This window comes from Thermobia domestica, chromosome 5 (genome assembly GCF_964235325.1).
Source record: "Thermobia domestica chromosome 5, izTheDome1.hap1.1, whole genome shotgun sequence".
Lineage (NCBI taxonomy): Eukaryota > Metazoa > Arthropoda > Insecta > Zygentoma > Lepismatidae > Thermobia > Thermobia domestica.
In genome coordinates this window covers 174,232,290-174,249,897 of record NC_137458.1, presented here as the reverse complement: position 1 = coordinate 174,249,897, position 17,608 = coordinate 174,232,290, and positions in this window count along the sequence as shown.

The window sequence follows — 17,608 nt, the reverse complement described above, 5'->3', positions numbered from 1 at the left end:
TCTGAGTGAGCTATTATTGGCCTCTCGTCCAATAATTTCACCAATGAAGTGAAAATGACATAAAATGAGCTGAGGCAAACAGTACTTTCACGTCATTTATTTGTCCATGTTTTCTTTGTAGAAAAGTTATTGGACAGTTGGCTGTAAACAATATTACCCATATAGTTTAAAATAATTTGATCAGCCCGTCATTGTAGTAAATTTGCGTTGCAAACGTGTAAGGAGTGGTGGTGCATTTTGTATTAACAAATTGGTTTCCATCATTCGTAAATGTTCGCATTTACGAATGAAGTGAAAATGACATAAAATGAGCTGAGGCAAACAGTACTTTCACGTCATTTATTTGTCCATGTTTTCCTTGTAGAAAAGTTATTGGACAGTTGGCTGTAACTTGCACTATCAACCTAACTTGCACTATGAACAAGTGCGACGTGAGTTAAAAATAATTAATAAAAACAGAAACTACAATATTATGAGATTTCCTGTACATTTGTATAAATATCACATGTTATGCATATTGAAAGAAATGTTCTACTTTCTACGAAATACGTAATTGTTTTCAGTTGATTTTTCTTTGTTTTCAGTTTGTGTACAGAAGTCAGAAGATTGAATATATACTTTCTACAGATGAAAAGACTAACACAGATGTTTCATACGTACCCTACTTAGTAATGTGTCTACCACCCATCGTTGTCCAAAATGTTTTGCAGTCGCTGACGCATGCTGCCAACTAGCTTGCTGCATATTTCGGGACGACGTCGCAGCGATCCAAACAATATGTTCCACCAATGTCGCCTTTGTTTGTCTTTGACCTGGATCCCAATCTCTAACCATTATGACCCAAAGGTTTTCAATAGGGTTGAGGTCAGGTGGTTTTGATGGCCACTGCAAAACTTCGATTTCTGGATGTTGTATTAACCAATTGCTACTGTGATGCGCAGTATGCACACTTAAGTTGTCATGAACACGAAAGTGAGTAATTTTTCTCGGGAATATATTGCCCTAAAACTATGAAGTAAATGTGTTTCCAGGATTGATGTGTATTCCTCGGCATTCATCCTTGGAGTTGTCACGATCAATTCTCCGATTCCATATGCATTCATCCAACCCCTTATCTATGTTGTTGCAAACCATGACCAGGGGATAATCTTGTGTTGCCTGGTCGCAAGACGATAAACGAACCTCTTTCGTCCTTGCAGAATACTTTTTCGTCACTCCAAACAAAATTGTTCCAGTAATCCTGGTGGTTTCCAACGTGTTGTTAGGCGAATTCTAATATTCTTACCCGGTGACGATCATCCATTGACACCTGCACCAAAAGAGAAAATTTACTATTAGTGAAGCTGGTCTCATTTGCATTGAATGTTGAGATGCTGTATTAGAGGACCGAAAGTGTATGAGAACATGGAGATTTTTAGTTGTTGCTGTGAAGCAAGTGTGTGCTCACCCCTTGTGGCAATCGTTTTGTATCTTTACAATTTCAGTCTTGTAATTTTCTACTAGAAAACACAGTCTATTACTATTGAACGGCATTGCTTTCTTCACGGCATTGCTGGCCACGGTTTTCAGAATTAAAAGTTGACGGCCGAAAGGCAAGACGAAGTGGAACGAAGTTAATAAAAGTGTGCAGAGATACTGTAGGCGTAAAATGAAGGAATACGTGTTTAGTACACTCCTGAAAAAAAGGTTTAGGTGAAGCACATAACTCTCCGAACTTTTGATCACGAAATATCAAAAGTACTAATAACACTACGACAGAAGTACGCTTCTGTCCAGACTTTCTGTCGCATGACTTTAGAAATTACATGAATGACAATAACTCTCTTTCTTATGATCAAAATTTTCACATGTTTTCTTGGAAATATGCAGAAGGAAACACATATTTCCAAAAAAATTCAATAAAAAATTAAAAAATAAGCAAGTTATAATTAAAAAAGTAATCTCCTAAACTTTGATGGCCAAATTCTAAGTTCCATATTCGTAAACGTGGTAAACGTGCAGCGAAATTTGCAAAGAAAGAGGGATTTTATGCTCTATTAGAAATATAACGTAAATCTTTCATATTGTTAGTCACTATATATATATATATATAGCACAGCTCTAACAATCATAGGTATTGAAGATTTTACACGTAAACAAAGGATTAAATGTCTACCAACTGAATGGGTGTTAAGTTGCTTTCGTAGAGTAGTTGGTTAACGCATGTTCGTTGGATGTTCAACTCTTTCCACGATCGTCAGTTCAAATATCTATCAAAAGTGGGATGTAAAACTCAAAAGATTTCATTTCTTGTCAAATCTCAGAGATTTTTATTTCTTTTCATAAATCTGTAGCAATTTTATCCATGAATTATTTCAAGGCCTTTGACAGAAGTAATCAGGATTATCTCTTCCAAGTTTTAACTAAATTGGATATAGTGATATTAGTGATTTTTTTATTTCTCTTATCAAAGGGGTATATTCGAAACGAATTACAACGTTGAAGCTAAATATTGATTTAGATTTCATTGTGTATGAATACATTTTCCATTCAATCAAAGTATTGAGAGCAACGAGAACAAATTACTCGTATTGTCAATGATTTTCCACAGGATAAAAGAACTGTCCAATACTCCACGGTTTATGTGAAGTGTTAGTAGGGGAGCAAAATAGTGCAAGTGTTTAAGAAATATTGCTTGTAGTCTCACGGACAAAGGTTCGAATCCTGTTAAAGTAAAATTTTCGTTTTCTTTATTTAATGCAGCAGTTTTCTACGCCTTACGAAATGTTAATTGACAAACGGAAAACCAGCTGAAGTATCGGAGGTGAAATTGCGTTCTTCGGAACGAGATTCTCCCCGAGACAACTTATTTGGCTACCAGAATCTATCATGATCTTAACTTGCTGACCATCTAAAAGAGCCGAAACATGTGGTAAGTCGTTAGAAGATACAATGGGGACTATAACGCACGTCCGAGCAGATTCGTCCCTGTCATCTACTCTGTTTTTGAGTTTAAAGACGCCCTACAGTACCGTGCAATATGGTTAGGCATGTTACATTTATAACATACAATAGGACCCTTACTAGGAGTCGAACTCTGGGTCTGTGAAGAAGATTGCGTGGAAGAACCTGAATTGTTTTTATTATTGTTGTTATTATTGTTTCTACGGTTTTGACGATTATCACTTCTCTCGTTATTACCCTGACCTACATCCCTTTGCTGACTTTTCTTATTTTGTGCATAATCGCTACCTTGATTGTCATCATTTGAGGTTAACGCGGATATCTGAAGAGTCATTTTAGCTAATTGCTGTTGCAAGTCATTCATTTGATCACTAATTGCCTTAGTCTGTTCTTTCTGAGCTGTAGCTGACTGAACAAAATTCTCTTGCCTGTACAGCGGACTTTGAACTGCTGACTCCGCACTTCTACATAACTGACTATCAGCTTGGCTTGGCGGAAGCACTGACGGATGCAAGACCGCAGAATTCTTTTTAAAGAATTTTTCCAACTCTTTTCTCTTGAGTAATAGCCGAGTCTTTTCTTCCACTACTAAATCACCCAATAACGTAGCTACCGTATTATATTCTTTACGAATGACGACCTTGAAAAAGTCGAGCAATAACCCTTCTATGATCAGTTGTATTTGTTTTCTCTCAGGCGCGTTAGGATCTGCTCTCAGAATGAGATCCTGTTTTGCATATACATAATCAACGACTGACTCATCATCGCCCTGTTCCCGTCCTCGCATTTGGGCCTCTGTCAACTGAGGAACCAAATTATCCTTAAACGCTGTTAATAACGCCTGCTTAAATTGCTCATAAGACAGCTGAGCAAAATCCGGCTTTCTCTCCATAGATGTAAACCATGATTCAGCTGGACCCCTAAGCAAATTCCCAAGTACAAGCTTCCGTCTCATCCCATCCCAACCATTGATGTCAGCAACAGATTCATATTTACGCACAAAACGTTCCACGTCTTCCCCTAACCTAGCGTAGAAAGGTTCTGGTCTTACTATGGTATTAAAAATGGGCAACGGTTGGTTATCGCCTCCTGACGCCATGTCTAAACTGGGCTTCTCAACGGTAACTTCCAAAGAATCGGGAGAAATATCGGATAAGACCTCAGAAAATTCTAACTTTTTCCGAAGCTGGTCTAAATAATTTCTGGTAAACTTAGCCGATACAGGGGACGAACAAGCCGCGGGATCGAAATAAATCGTGTCACTAAGATTTAAGAAGTCATCACCCGGTACTAAAAATTCGTCAACAAGACGTCGCAACATATACACAAAAATGAACTAAAATGGGCACTAGTTTAACGAAATACACAGTGTACATATATAACTACTTAAGTCTAAATTACACATGCAAAAACTTAGAGGGAGGAAGAGAGATAACAGAATGTCTTAAAGCACAAGAGGTATTTGGGGTTTCTCCACCACTCTTCAAAGGATTGAAGAGAAAAGAAAAAAATCTTGCGAATAAGAAAAAAATAAACTAATAGCGTTTGAGAAGCGTAATACAGAGAGGGTGGGGGAGGGGTAGCGGTGGTGAAAATGATTAGAAAAAAACTTAATTGAAAAGTTGTAAAGAAGAAACCAATATATCCACCATTTTACGGGGGGGAATAAAATAGAAATTACTAAGAAAGAACCAGCATCTCTACCATTTTACGGGTGCTTAATTTGAAAAGTATTTTCAAAGAAAGCTGTGTCGTCAAAGTGAGATTCTTGGGATGTTCCTCAAGGGTAGAACGGGTCCTGGGACCGGACGACAGCCGTCTGATTTTAAAAGAAATAAAAATAAGAATTTTAGCTTTTTTTTTTTGGAGAGAGAGTGAGGGTAGGAGAGAGGTGAGGAAGAGAAAGGAAGAAAACTGACGTCACAGTACCTGCAGCTTCATCTTCTCTGCTGGGCTTCCTCCTGTTGTTCGCCTGGTGTTCAATATGTCGGATACCGAATTATAAACTGTTCGGTTTGTTTTCCAAGTTACTCCCGAAGTGCCCGATTGACTGCCGTGCACTCCCCGGACCGACTCCGATGACTGTCTTTTGATAACTTCGCGACTAAAGACCTCGATAACCGTCTCCAAAGTCTCCAAGCAACTCCAAAGGTTCCGTGTGACTTCGAAGGCTCCGTGTGACTTTGAAGGCTCCGTGTGACTCCCTGTTTCCGGGATGGAGGGAGTATTTAAAGACAAAGATCTTCTGGTAATCCTGCTGACTCCAGACACGTGTAGATGAGATGTTTTCGTCCCAACAGGTACTCATGACGTCAGAGATGGACAGATAGTTAGGAAAGTAGCTCTCTCAGCTTTATTACATAAAATACACATTGACATAATACATTATATAACATAAACAAACACTTCCACGATTTAGCCACGAAAACACAAAATTACGGAAGAGAAACGTAGACTAAATTCTCAGACATACATGAATTTCATAAACTAAGACATCCGAATAACTAGCGTTCTTCGACACATAAGAGATAGCTTTATGTAATTTAGGAAGAAAAGAAAAAAAATAATCTCACAACACCGAAGATAAGTCTTAAAGAATAAATGATTTTGTGGGAGATCACCGAAAGTCAATAAATATTAGTCTGTTCACACTACTAGAAGACATGATTTTCATTATTATAGCGTTCCAATTCGTTCCTTTTGATAATCTCCTTTGTTTGTTTTATTTATATGGAATCTGAAGATATAGGAAATGTTAGAAATATTTGATTAAATGTTTTATTTGTGGATATGAATTCACATTGTTCGCATTGTCAGTGACGTAGAGGTCTCTGTACTACGTTGAATTACAGAATTCTTTCTCAGACTAGAAAAATACCCTTCTCAATAAAGTTGATAATTTTCGTAATATTGGCCAAATTAAAGTTTTTTGCTTCTAATTTCTTTATTTTAAAATAATATCGATTATAAAGATTACAAGTGTGTTTGTCAATAACCTTTCCTGCTGTGGAAACCCTCCAAACTTTCGAACATATAAAAGAAATATAGATATTTTTAAACAACTTTAGCTTGAAGAGACGCATCAATAATTTTGCTCATATCTGTATATTTGAGCACTCTTCCTCCCCTTAGGACACGCTTATAAATCAAAGTTAAATTAGAAAAAAACAAAGCCGGTTTAAGTCACAAATTAATTTTGAACGGTTTAACTATTTTGAATTTGGCTATTTTCTAAATAGATAATGAGAATTTAAAATATTGTAGAATTTGATCTTTTTCTTCTCAAAATCAAATTTTTCGAAGGTGATGGAACTAGTATCAACTTGCTCATATACAGAATTTGATCTGTCTATCTTAAATGGGTTCTAAGATATATTTTGATATTGTGATCAGTGTTGTGAGGTAGATCTTCGAAACATCCAGTTGGCATATAGATATAAAAGTTAAAATAAAAATTGTTGTTTTGTTGGGACGTTTCATTGATTCCGAAAGACCGATTCTCGACGTCTTTTACCATTTTTGTTCTATGGTTAACAATATCTAAACCGGATATACTAGTAATTTTTACCACTTCCGGTTCCTCTTGTCGCTTCTATTACCGTTTTTGTTTTATGACGGTCAACAATGTAACTAAAAACTATTTCTAGCAAATTTGGTTTGAATAGAGGTTAACGGAACAGGTGGAACCTATCCTTAAAACGCTGAATCAGTTATACAAATATCGCTTCTAGATATCTTAATATTTCTGTTCTGACAGGTGTCGCGAGACGGACGGAGACTTTCCATATTAAAGCATAGCATAGTTTGCAAGTCTACTATCCCTGCAGGAGCCAAGTCATAACCAGGGCCCGGATGTTGTTGACCTTAAAATTTTTAAAAAGTGACCTATAAAATGACACTAAAATTCTTGTAAAATGACCCTAAAAATCACAAAAATAGACCTTAAAACTTACGTTTTCTTAAAAGTTTATTTCGTTAAACATTGACATTTTTTTAATATCCATTGGATTTTTGATTAACATTTCTCATTCATATTCAAGAAATCTGGTTTCAGTTAGTTGCACTCCATTGATCATTTATTTCTATTGATCAGTTTATTGTACGGCATTGTAGGTACTGAAAATGTCAATTCACTCCCGAGTTGAAACTAGGAAGCACTCTTAAACAATAAAAAGTTCGCAAGTGTAGATGAAAATAATATATACTCACATGAAAATATATAGAAACCTGTTTAAAATCCTTGTACGATTTCTAATCCATTTTTAGTTATTCACGTGATCACATTCTTTGTGGTCAACAACCCAAAACTATCTGTTTGGCCACCTACTAACCCCCACCTTTCGTTAACCAGCTACAGCTTAGTTTTCATTAGCTTGTTAAGAATGCAGTTTTTCCACCCCAACAGTCAGGAAGAAGAAAGAGATTATTCAACTTCGTCTTTTCCACATTCGTAAACCGTGTTCATTTAAAGATTTCCTTATGTAGAAGAAAAAGAATAAAAAGACCATAAGTGACCTAAAAGTTACCTTAAAATATTAAAAAATGACCTGAAATTTCAAAACGGCAAAAACTGACCAAAAGTTGACCCTAAAAAACTATATTTTTAGAACCTAGAGTTGATGGATAACGTTTTTAGTTGAACTTGCCTTGTCCTATGCGTAACAGAAAAAAGTTGACTTGTCAACAAGATCCGGGCCCTGGTCATAACTATGTCAATTTTAGACGGTTCTGCCATTTTCCTGTGATAAGGTAGACAACTTTAGAGTTCATGTTCATATAATGAGAAAAATATTATAGTTATCTAATTATATATTTTATTTTTTCTTTAGGTTTAATGTCCCACGATTATACTCTGAGGCTAAGGAGACGCTGATAATGAGATACATGATAATGATGGAATGCAAAAATGGAGAAAACGGATGAACCCTAGAAGACTCACGGTTTTTATAAAATTCTTGATCATTGTAACATTCTTTAAAGACATAATTTTGAATTGTTTGAAAATATTAAAAAAATGAATGAAGAGAATAACACTAAGAAACATTATTAGAGCAAAACATTATTGTTTAACAAATTGACAGAATCTAGCTTTACTTCAAGAAAAAAAGAGAAAGAGAGAGAGAAAAAAGTTACAATAGCAACTTAAAGTACACTCACTTGGTACTTGGTAGTAACACTCACTCACTTATAAGGAAACCACTGAGACAAAATGCCTTATCGTTTCGCATATTTTGTCTTATTTCTATTTAATCCTTTGTTTGCTTGTAAAATCTTTAATACCTATAATTCTTACAGCTTTGCTATATGTATAGCAACTAACATTATGAAAAATTTACGTTATATTTTTAAAAGAGCATAAAATTCCCTCTGCAAATTTCGCTGCGCGTTTATCACGTTAAGGAATATGGAACTTAGAATTTGGCCATCAAAGTTCGGCAGATTACTTTTTTAATTATAACTTGCTTATTTCTTAATTTTTTATTGATTTTTTTTGAAAATATGTGTTTCCTTCTGCATATTTCCAAGAAAACATGTGACAATTTTGATCATAAGAAAGAGTTATCCTCATTTATGTACTTTGTAGGCATGGGAGAGAAATTCTGGGCAGAAGTGTGCCTACAGGGCATGAGGAATTACAAGAAAACTATATGAACGGACAATACGCAAAAACTAAACGAAGGTTTTTTTTTTATTCTGTGGGGAAAGCTTTACGGGGCAAGAGCCCAAACCCAAACGTCTTAAATTTGACGTCCGCAAGGCAAGAAGTGAACCGAAGTGAATAAAATTGTGCACAGACCTTGTAGACGTAAAATAAGGGAATACTTTTTTTTTTTTTTTTTTTGAAAAATCGGTTGGATGGGGCATAGACCACTCCAAACAGTTGAACACGGAATATCGACTGTAGTAATACGTGTACGTGAAAAGAGAACTGCAACCAAACACTGTAAGGAAAATACGCAACAAATAAAGAATACGTATTTTGTTAGTTTGTGTGGAATAACCGTGTAGGGGTCAAGACCTCTCCGAAAAACGATATTACTGCAGGAGTACGTTGATTCCACTTGATGTAAGAAACAAAGAGAAAAAAGGAAACAAGGTACTTTGCGTGGACTCGAACCCGTGACTCTCTACGCAGAATTCCAGTACGCTAACCACTCATCTAAGAAACCTAACGGACAGCATTCGTTTGTTTAAATTTATAACGGAAGGACATTATTATGTGCAGGTCTAATTCTCTCTCTCTTGTTTCACAAATATCACTTTTTTCGGACATTTTTTTAATATTAGCTATGCCTTATGTCTGGTTATTTGGCAGTTGTTTTAGCAGACGGTTCTTCCAAATAAAACTTAACTAATACAGTAGTAACCAATGTTCTGTTTACTATAGTATTCGCGCCGAGTCGTGATGCTTGATCTAGATCTACCGATTTCACCACCCAATAGAACGCGAGGGTGTGTTCCGGTCATCAACTCCCACCCATCACATTTTGCCAGTGTCGTCTCTTGCGCTACACGGAAAACCTCTCGAGAGTGCAGTGTTGTCGGATTGGCGCCAAGTTCCGCTTTTATTAATTGTTTTTTGCTGCATTATATTCTTATTGTTACAATTCGTATTATTGTTACTGTTTTAGAATAATTGTTACTATGGTTATTGTTGTGCAGTGTTATTATTGGTAATTTTTAAATGTTTTTTTTAAATACTCCTTTACACTGTCTTCAAAGTTTGGTAACATTGTTCGCAAATTTCAGCTGTTTGATGTTTCCTCAAGTGTGCGCTCGGGAAGCGGCTCCACGAATTATACCCAAATTTTCCGATGTATCAGAGCTCAAGCAATGATTGGTTTAGAGCCCAAGCTTCACGACTCGGCGAGAATACTATAATTTTCTAGAGGGGGAAGAACTTACTCTTGGCTAACTCTTTGCAACTTTAGAATTGCAACCCCCCGTCTCCTGGGCAAGAGGAAAATATCCCTCCAAGTGCTTGGGCGAAGTTTCTTCCGCATTATCATTCTCCTCCTTCCCACCAGAAAAAGAGTTCCTAAGTTGTTGGCGAGATTTCTCCCCTCTAATGAATTCCACATTGATTTGTATGTCACACATAAAGGAGAGTATATCACTTGGGGGCAGGGGCGTAACCAGGATTTGATTTCGGGGGCTCGCTGGCTAAACGTTCATTTGGGGGAATCCGGGGGTCCACCGCCGGAAAAGGTTTCAATGAAACGTCAATCTTAGGTTTTATTTTAACAACTTTTACAAATGTCGGAGGTTCCAGACCTGCTGGCTATGTCATTGCTTGGTAGCATCCATTGTTCCTAAACATCAGTCTCTGTTCACTTCAACCTTCATCATTAATTTTATTCTTTCAAGCCAAAGAGAATATATTCGTTCTTCTTCGCATTTGGCGTTCTTGAAAGTAAAATTATGGTATAATTAAACGTGCGATTTTGCCATTTTGAATGTAAATTTATGTCCCTTGCTGCTCAAAACAAATCGCATGGGCGCAATCTTCTCCCTAAACCCTGCGTGTATTCTCTCCCCTGTTCCAAATAGAAAAATTGAATTTGGATATTTTCTGCAACACTATTCCCGGGATATAGAATTTTATATCCAGTATCTCTGTTTACTTTGTACTGGAATTCATAGAATTGGAAGTGTTTTGTGTAAGTATAATTCTGCAGAACACCCATGGATAAATGTTTTGTGTTGCTAAAAATGTATGAAAATTGATAGGAAAGTTTCAGGAGGGGTGAAAAATATTCTTCCCAGGCTGAGACAACAGTAATTAAGTTAATGCCATTGAAAGAAGAAGTAGAGACGAGGAATTTCCCTAGTTTACATCCTTACAAATAAACGTTTTGTAAGTAACAAAAGTTTTGTGTCTGACGTATGACTGCCTATCGTTCAGTGTGGCTCCGTGGATGAGTGAGTAGAGTCGTTGCTTGGTAATCGTGAGTTTCATGGATCGAATCCCGTCCAGGGAAGTTGAAAATTTTTAATTCTTTGTTTCCCATATCTTAAGATTTCTCTCTTCCTCCGTAATCTGATGTTCTCCACTTGAATTCAACAATTGGTAGTGGGATGCTCTCACGTTCGGGTGAGCTTTTACATGTCTACTTACAAAATAAAAAGTAAGCACTCGACACTATCTTGCAACGCCACACTATTCAAGCAGCGTTTAGCATAGCACCGAGGACACCTAGTGATCCACCTTAACTTTAAAAAGCCCGCTCCAGTTGAAGTGTTTATGACAATGAATGACACGGAGAATCAGTAGTATTAGCAAATGCTGAAACAAATCTTATGCGCTTACTCATCTTCACTAACGTGTCTGCTCACTATGAACGCATCGTCATCATGTACGTTAACATATAGCCACGAGAGAATATATAACTCAGATTTTGAGTACAGTTTCAAAAGTTCATTTCCGCAAACTGTAAAAGGCAGTGATGTTCAGGCAATATTAGTCCACTTATGTTCTATTTAAGTCCACTTGTTCTATTTTTTGGATATTACAAATATTATGCAAACTTGCAAACTAAAATGAAATATAACAAAAATTAAAACAAGATGATAATCTATACAAATGTAAAGGATGGATATGACACGCCCGAGTATGATGGAAGAAGCTATTTGTTTACTTATTGGCCAACCGCTAAGAGCATTTATAAATCCATATGCTACTTTGTTATGCGCAATTAGTACATTCAAATTCACGAACGACGACGAACTGATTGGTATGAGGATACTGTTGCAAGGAACAACTGTAGTCATAATAATATAGTTCAACTAAGCAACGGTGAAAATAGTGGGGAAATTAGAAATGACCAAAACTAAATAGTTTACACTGCTCATTTCGAAATATGGCTTACATATTAACCTTACAAGAAATGACAAAAATCAGTGAAATTTGGCGTTATACTAAGCATGGTTTCGGGGGGAAAGCAAGCATCCCCGGTAGGGACACTTCAGTTAATTTCTTTGGGGGGAACAGAATGTGACTGCGGGGGGAAATTCCCCTCATCGCCCAGGTAATTCGCACCCTGGATGTACAACAGAAAGAACAGCTGTGTATTTTGAACATTAGAAAGAAAAATGAAGTAAATGAGAATGGCAAGAAATTGCTATATTGAAGGACAACTTTAAGAACATATATCGAAATCAAAAACAATTGACACGACATGACACACAAGTGGCAATTCAACATATGGCCATCCAATCTCTAGCTTCCTTAGTATACAGGACGTTTGAACACAGTTAATTGTAGTGCAATAGACGTTCGTTGGCGTCATACTTAGATTGTAAACAGAATGCAATTCACACGTTGTTGTCCGATAATTATAACCTTCACAGCACTAACAGCAGCGTGTCATCTGTCGTTCACGGTGGCCGCTGTGCTGAGACCTTTAAAATAAGAACAGCATGCCGTCTACAAACACACATTTCATGATGCGGATTTCGTTCCAATGGAGTATGTATGCTTAGTGATCTAAAATATTTTCCCATCAGAGTCTTAGTTCACATCGCACGCAGCAAAAATTAGGTCCGAGCATAAAAGATTATTTCAAGGAAGAAGTAAGAGTTGAAGAGTTTTGATTGGAAGGAGACAGCACAAACATGCAATTAGCTTCCATTTGATAAAGTAGGTGAAAGCTTTTTAGCCAAAGGGAAGTGTATGTATAAGAGGCGAGCAACTGAAACCCGTTCAGTGGTCATAATTCATGAAATAAATTTTGTTTCGAGCGGAAACTTGTACACTATCTAGAGGCGTCTATGGTTAGCATGCAGTAAAAATATTGTTCAGAAGAAGTCACCATGAGCGTTGAGACACTTGTCCCACTGTGTTAGTAACTTACAAATGTCGTCCATGTACAGTAAAATTTGGACGGCTGACTATCAAACCAATCACGCACAGCGTCCTGAACCTCAGTATCAGACTGAAATCTCTGACCTTTCAATACCTTCTTTAGAGGCCCAAAAATGTGAAAGTCACAAGGTGAAAGGTCAGGGCTGTAGGGCGGTTGTCACAACATTTCCCACTTGAATCGTTGAAACAAATCCTATACTTGGTTTGCAACGTGTGGACGAGCATTGTCATGCAACCCAATGACTCCAGCGTTCAATAAACCAGGCCTTTTGTTTTTGATGGCTCTCCGTAAGTGTGTCAAGGTCTGACAGTAGCGTGCGGCGTTGATGGGCTGTCCTGGTTCCTTGAAGTCGAGCAATAATTGTCCATGGCAATCAAAGAACACAGACACCATAAGTTTTCCCACAGACGGTTGCGTCTTGAACTTTTTGGGACGTGGAGATGAGGGGTGTTTCCACTGTATACTGGAAGACTTTGAACTCAGTTCAAAATGATGGCAACAGGTTTCATCCTCAGCAACAATGCGCAGCAAGAAGTCCTTATCTTTCAAATGATAATGTGACAAATGTTCAATGGCGCAATCCATACGCTCCAACTTTTGGTCTTCCGTCAACACCCTGGGGATCCACTGCGCACACACTTTATGATACCCCAGATCTTTCACAATTTTCTGAGCAGTACCATAACTCATATTTAACCCGTTCGCTATGGATTGAATACTAATGTGTCTATCCGCAGCTATAGCCGCATTTACCTTTTCACACGAGTTTCTGTGGCAACAACATGGGCTTGATAGGAAGAGGAAAATCAGTGGTTTGTTCACGCCCCTTCCGAAACATTCTGGTTCAGTCCACCACTGTTGTTTTGAAGACACATGCATCACCATACACATCTTTCATACGCCGGAACACTTCAGCTGGTTGACAACCTTCGGCACTCAGAAACTGGATGGCGGCACGCTGGTCCTGTTTGGATGGATTTGAGATCTTGAACGCCATCTTTCACCCGTTATACCTGCAAAATGGAAACACGTATCAACAACATTCCTACACCAACACACACGAACATTAGCCATTACACACTATTAAACAAACAATATCCTCCTACACACTATACCAATAATACAGAGAACGAACGGGTTTCAGTTGATCGCCCCTTACAGTATTCGTTGATTCATAAAAACCTATTCACTTCTTGAACTACGTAAACTGAAAGTTTTTTTGGGACGATAGATCAGACTCGGAAGAAACTTACACATAAACTAACGATTTAAAGTTATAATACATAAGGGGTGCAGGGTAGCTCAGTGGTAGAGCACTTATTTCTGGTATGTGGGGTCCGATTCCCGGCCAAGTAAGTTTGTAGTGGATGATATCCTATCCTTGAAAAGTCTCGGGGATACTCCCGTTTTCTCTTACAAAGGTACGTACCATCTGTTGTATTGCTTTTCGTTTATCACTGCTCTAGAACAGCAAGATTTTTTGGTTACTTTATAGTTTAACGTCCCACAAGCCAAAGTTCCTACATTTGTACTTTTTGGAGCAAGATTAACACATGAATTTTCTCGCAACTATATGGTTAGCGTGCGCAAGACCCGAGTTCGCTTCCGGGTGTAAGCTCATGTGATTCAGATTCCACGTTAAGCTGTAATCCATCTTATATACAGAGTGTTTATCCAAAAAGTATCGAGACTACATTGAGATCTTCAACCTAAGATTCTTTTATGTCAATACTCAGTTGCTGGCGCTTCTGCTACGTTTGGAATCTGCAATAAAATCTCATTCAGGCACTGCGTCTAAGCTATCTGCACTCTTTCCACCGCCTCACAATAGTATTCTTTCTGGCTCCTTTTCATCCGAGGGAAGATTAAAAAAAGTGGAAGCGGGTCTCTTGCTGTTGTCTGGCTAGAACTTCGGAACATACTTTCCTTCATCTGCAAATGATCTAAGACCTTGATTGCTGATACCACAAAAAAGGAAGAAAGAAAAAAGCGCTCACTCCGGGTGCAATCAAAACATACTGCACAGGCTAGTAAGTCAGATCGCATTGTATACCTGATATTACCTCCAACGAGACTACCCTTACCCAGCTTCCTCTTGGCTAGAAAGAATCAGACCCGATACATTTTGGACAGATCCTGTAGTCTTGGTGAACAGGAAGCTAACTCCCAAGTCAAGCAACCGACAATATCGACAGTTTCCACACCAATGTTTTTCTTACGTACTAGATCATGTACTTCAGAAGCAAACCAAAGAGGATACGTGCAACTTTATGTCCCTTTCACATTATCCGGCGATTTGCCGGATCCGGTTCCGGCGAATTGCCGGACGAGGTAGAAAGACATTGCAAGCAATGAAGCTTTTCACATAGGTGCGGCGGTCACCGGACATTCATCCGACGAGCAAAAACAGCCGGATCTCCCTGCTAGAATCCGGCGCGGCAAATCGCCGTGTATAGCCAAGCGGAACATTACAAGCAATGGCGCTCTTCACATATACGCGGCAAACTACCGGATGGGTGTTGGGGGAGGAAGCAAGTGTTGCCAGGAAAGAGCAGAAAGTGGCTGCTATAATATGGGAGCGTGTGGTTTTGTGTGTTATGTGAAGTGTGTTTGTGTATGTGGTTATGTTCTAGCCCAGTACATCTGGAGTAATTAACCAAACCTGTATATACAATATATGGGGAAAGATGACATGTAAAATTAATTGAAAACTACCAATACTACCGAAGTGTCGAAATCAATATATATTATTATTTTTCTATGTAATAGAAGATTGGGAGATGTCCGTGTAGCACTAGACAAATGACCTTCTATAAATTTGTGGTGACCCAAAATTGAAATATCAAATATTTCAGCAATACAGTCTTTTGCTATATATTTATGTACTATTTTGCTACGCAAAGCAAGAGAGAATTCATGATGTGATATTTGATAAATATACCGTATTTTATATATTTTATAATTATCTGGCTGTAATTTCTTGAATAGTCCTCTGAATTCAGAGACTAGAGCAGTGCTTTAAAGAGACTTGAGTGAATAGTCGGAACGCTTAAAACAAAAGAATAAACACGAAATAGTATAATAATAATAATAATAATAATAATAATAATAATAATAATAATAATAATAATAATAAGAAGAAGAAGAAGAAGAAGAAGAAGGATGACCAAAAATATTCGGATTTCGGAAAATCTTCAGAACCACACACTAAATTTGGTCATACCTATTATTTGTCGTAAGAAGAATTCCACTAGTATTATACTGGCAAAGGAAGTACTAGAACTGAAGAACTAATTTTACATTAGCTTTGAATGAAATGACAACACACAATCAAGATGTAGTTTTAAATACATAAAAAAAAAACATATAACTACTGGATTAAGTTTTCTAGTAATAAGGTTTCAAATTTTGTATTACGTCCTACGGTTCTGTTGGCTAGGCTAAAAGAGACGGTGATGATGAGAAATGAATGAAATGATGGAATGAAGAAAGTGGGAGAAAATGGGAGAACCCCGAGAAAACCCACACAAACGTTACTTGTCCAACACAAAGTTCACTTGGCGCGAGCTGGGATCGAACCAAGCACCCCTGCACCAGAGGTGAATACTCTGCCACTTACCCACCACGGTCCCCTCGTTTTATTGAAGTGAAACAATTTAACATTAACTTATTTCTTCACAATTCTTTTAACACAACAAATGTTCGTCGAAAGTTATTCGCGTACTGAATTGAAAGAGAGACAGTATTTAAGACAAAATATTTGATTTGGATTTAAAACTTTAATTTATAACCCCCTTCATCGTGACTTGGTCGTGATAATCGGTCCTGACTCAAAAATATGAATTGTAGGGGGAAAAATATGACCTAAAATGTGTTAAAAGGTCTTTCTAAGAAAATATTCAAAAATTAAAAAAAAAAAAAAAAAAAAAAAAGAGGTTGCTACCTGTCTTTCCAATCTGCCTTTTGCAGGTCAATTTACGGTCGAATCTGAGGATCCTGTAGTATTTGCTTACTTTCAACAAGTTTGGACTTTTTTTTCGATTGGAAACTTATTTTGCCCTCAGGAGTAATCCAAAATGGTCGAGCCTAACATTTCTAACTCAAAAATACGAATGTTGGGAGAAAATTATAATGATCAATCTAAAAAAAAAAAAGTAATAATAAAATAACAAAATCAAAAATTTAGAATTAAAACAAATTGGATGAATTGGTCCCAAAGTTTTGAATTAGTAGACCTAAGAAAAAAAATCCCCTTTTCAATGGTCTTTAAAAAAAAAGACTTTTTGGCGTGAAATTATTCCCCTCCTCCTTAGAATTCGAAATTATCACAAGGAAAAAGGGGCCCCGGGAAAAATGTTATAGAAATCTTATACTCTGCCTAGCCATACATTATTATTTTTATTACTAATTTAGTCTAAATTCAGTGGCGGATCTAGAAGGGAAAACATGGGGGGCTGCCAGAACCCAGGCTATCATAGATATATCATGAGTTTATTATAAACTTACAAAAATATATAATATGATAATTATTTTTGTCACTCATAAAACTGGGGGGCCAGGCCCCCAGGCTAGATCCGTCACTGGCTACACTATTCTATTGATTACAGAAGGGACCTGGATCCATCACCTTGGAAATTCAGCTGCGAATAATGTAAGGTACTATTGATAAAGGAATTAACTTCTTGTGTTGAGTGTTTCGTCTCGTATATTGTAGTGAAATGTTTTAACATGTTTTTTCTTTAATATCTTATGACTATACGAAATTGACTCAGATCCTTTCTTCAACCATCTATTCAATT